Source organism: Mixophyes fleayi, chromosome 1, assembly GCF_038048845.1.
Source record: "Mixophyes fleayi isolate aMixFle1 chromosome 1, aMixFle1.hap1, whole genome shotgun sequence".
In the NCBI taxonomy this organism is placed as follows: domain Eukaryota; kingdom Metazoa; phylum Chordata; class Amphibia; order Anura; family Limnodynastidae; genus Mixophyes; species Mixophyes fleayi.
In genome coordinates, this window is record NC_134402.1 from 437,795,051 (window position 1) to 437,799,126 (window position 4,076).

Here is a 4,076-nt window from a genome sequence, read left to right on the forward strand (position 1 = left end):
CATCTCTTTCACAGTGAAACCTGCCATGCCATTATCACTTTATCATATAAGGTTTTCTGTTCACAAAACCGTTGCCCTTATATAGACATACCATTTGCAGCATTAACATTCAGATGGTAAATAGCTGTGCACTGTTGAGGATTCACAACACTAGCTCGGGATGAGAGCTGTCAGTCAACCGTGCACAATGACAGCTACAAACACCTGGTCTCAATTGCTGCAGTCAGCACTCTGCTAAGAACAGCAATCTGGCTAGTCAGCTCACCTGGACTCTGCACAACTTTCCCTACTCTACAATCAGAACTTCAGTATAAAGGTCATTTTCAAGTTCCTCAGTTCTACTAAACCTTTGCAAAGTTTTGTTTTGGATCTCTCTGCTTGTGCTATGAATAAGACTTGTTTTGTTTGACTGTTCATCACGATTCTACTTTCAGCAGTCCTTCGACCCCAGCTTTGTCCCTCACTATTCTGCTTTCTCCAATCCTTCAACCTTGGCTTCGTCCTCCATTATTCTACCTTCTCCAATTCTTCGGACCCAGAGCTGGATTTAGACTTCATGATGCCCTAGGCAAGATACTGATTTGGGGCCCTCCTCCCTGAATCAATCCATAGCACTATATTTTTTTTTTAGCATAGCATATATTACTTTTAACACCTACTAGAAAAGATAATGCAAACAATGTTATACCAAAAAATATTAGCTTTGTAAATCTTTACCTAAAACAGAATGCAACTGATGTTGTACAAAATTATTTCATGGCTTTAAATGTCTTATATCAGACAAAGTGCAAACAATGATATTGTGGCCGGGTCCATTTGGAAAGGAAGGTTAATACCCAGCGCCAGAGGGGTTAATGTACCGGTGCTAGGTGCCATGTGAAATGTTATTAATAAAAAAATTATTTTTAAATTAAAATAAAAATGTGTTTTAACTGTGCACTGCAGCACAGGGTGTGTAGCACCCAGAAGGGAAAGGGTTAAAAGCGTAATTATAATAAAAATGAAGGGAAATGTGTATGTGTATGTGTAGGTGCTGGGCGCCAGAAGTGTAACTAGGAGTATTAAATGTAAAAATGTGTATTTTAAATGTAAGATGTAAATGTTTATGTGTATAGTAAAGAAAAGGTACTTACCCTGTTCTTGGTGGTCCAGAAGGGGCTGAAGGAGCAGCCTTGGATCCTTCACCCCCCGGCAGCAGCTTCAGTGGCTGCCGGAGGGACTTCCACAGGGGCCACCTGCAATCAAAGAGCTCCAGGAGGTTCAGCGCCTCCTGGGGGTCCCAGGAAGCTAAGTCCCTAGCGGGAGCTCAAAGAGCTTCAGCTAAGGACAGGCAGGGGCTGCTGCCCCTGGACCTGGTCTCTCCCTCTCTGGTTCTATTTTCAGCCAGGAGAGAGAGCCAGGAGCAGAGTCCCTGGAATTAACTTTGGTCAGGAGATTTAAAACATAAATCTCTCGCCCCAGACAGAGAAACACCAGGGGAGGAGATTGGGATGAGCCATCCTCTCCCTGGCAGCTTGTGGACAAGGAGGAAGTATACTCCACCCTGTCACTAGCCTCTATGTAACAAGGTGTTGACCTCCCTGGGTTGATTCACGTGCAGACTGCATGTATCAGCCCAGATTGGTTAAAGGGACAGGAGAACGGATTGTCTCCTGCTAAGACTAGTCTCAAATGTGTATAAAAAAAGGTTCTGTTTTGTATTAAAAATCAGTCTTGTTTCTTCTAACCTCTTGATCACTGGTTCCTTAAAGCAGTGTCAACTGTCCTTATCAGGGCACTTGAGCAAATAAACATCACTTGCTTCAAAGACCTGCTTGACAACTTCTTCCATACTGAAATTCCTGTGACCTACAGATTAGACCCAACTCTAATCCATTCCCGGTTGTTCTGAGGTTTGGACCCAGCTTTCTGGCCAGTGTGATAGGCCAGGTGGGATCCATCCACAGCAACCCTGATCTATAGGAAGAGGTCAGGGGTACCAGCCCAGGTGCACCAGCAAGGGGGTAAACTAGTAGCGACAGTTAACCAGAAGCAACCCGGTTCTGGATGCCGGCAAGGAGTCGAGTGGTGGCAGCAGCTTAATCCCCTCCTACTGTGGTTAGAAGGCGCATTTTGGATAAAGAAAGGGAACGGTGGAATAGTGAGCCCAGCCAGTTCCCAGCAAAAACAGAGAGGGTTGCATAGGAGGTCCTTCATGTCATAGTTAAATTTGTACTTTGTCTGATATATGGCATTTAAAAGTAAGAAATTGTTAACCCAAACTTTTTTGACTGGAGAGTGCACATTATTACAATAATTATATTTAAATATAAAAGAGTTTTTTTCAATAATCTTTTATAATGATTACTTTTCATTACTCACGTTTGCTGATGAAAAAATGTTTATTTCACTCTCTGATGGCTGCTATTATTATTATAACTCTGCTCAGTCTACTTCGATCCTCCGTATGATGTCACTTCATTGCCTGCACAACAAGTGCCAGCACACTGAGCCTGTGCAAGCTGTCACAGCTCCCCCTACAAATCAAATATATTTTGGCAAATTAGTTTAGTGAGAAGTATAGACGAGAAAAAAATGTCCACACCTTCATCACGTTGTGCTCTGCTTCATCATGCTTTTGCCCTTTCACCATCACACTGTGCCCTCTATTACTTGTTGCTCCCCTTCTGTTTCCCCTCATACTGTGCCTTCCATTATGTGTTCCTCCTCTTCTATTTCCCCTCACACTGTGCCCTCCATTATGTGTTCCTCCTCTTCTGTTTCCCCTCACACTGTGCCCTCCATTATGTGTTCCGCCTCTTCTGTTTCTCCTCACACTGTGCCCTCCGGTATGTGTTTCTTCCCTTCTGTTTCCCCTCACATTGTGCTCTCCATTATGTGTTCCTCCCCTTCTGTTTTCCCTCACACTGTGCCCTCTGGTATGTGTTTCTTCCCTTCTGTTTCCCCTCCCATTGTGCCCTCTGTTATGTGTTCCTCCCCTTCTGTTTCCCCTCACACTGTGCCCTCCATTATTTGTTCCTTCTCTTCTCCTGTTCTGTTCCCTTTACCATAGTATGCCATTGTTGTGCCTACCCTCCGATACTTTACCTTCCTATTGCTTTCTCCTCATCTGTCTTCTTATTTTCTCCTCTTCTGTTTTCTTCCCTTCTGTTGTTGTCTGTCATGTGCGCAGCTCCTCTCTGCTCCTCAGTGGATCCTCACTGAATATAACGTCATTCAGTGGAACGCAACAGAGCAGAGAGGAGGGGAGAAAACTGCCGGCTCGATGATCAGGTGATCAAATTTTATTTTTGTCCCACGCCGGCGGACAAGCGGCAGCGAGGGATAGCAGGCAGAGGGGAGCGCCCCACTTGCTGTTGACCCTGGGAGGGGGCCTGGGGACCGCTGCGCCCTAGGCAAGTGCCTAGGTTGCCTAACAGTAAATCCGGCCGTGTTTCAACCCCTACTTCATCCACCACTATTCTACCTTCTCCAATCCTTCGACCTTTACTTCACCCACCACTATTCTACCTTCTCCAATCCTTCGACCTCTACTTCATCCACCACTATTCTACCTTCTCCAATCCTTCAACCTTTACTTCATGCACCACTATTTTACCTTCTCCAATCCTTCGACCTTTACTTCACCCACCACTATTCTACCTTCTCCAATCCTTCGACCTCTACTTCATCCACCACTATTCTACCTTCTCCAATCCTTCGACCTTTACTTCATGCACCACTATTCTACCTTCTCTAATCCTTCAACCTCTACTTCATCCACCACTATTCTACCTTCTCCAATCCTTCAACCTTGGCTTCGTCTACACTATTCTACTTTCTCCAATCGCTTGTCTTTGGCTTCGTCAATCACTATTCTAGCTTTTCCAATCCTTCGACCTTGGCTTCATCTCCTCCTATTCTACCGTCTACAATCCCTTGTCTTTGGCTTCGTCCATCACTATTCTATATCTACAATCCTTTGACTCCAGCTAGTACCTCACTACGAGTCCTCTCAGGACTAAACGGCATGGCCAAATGTTGAGTGCTTCTGATATCTACATCAGCCAAGTGGTTCCTTCCTGGTAGCTGCTAGC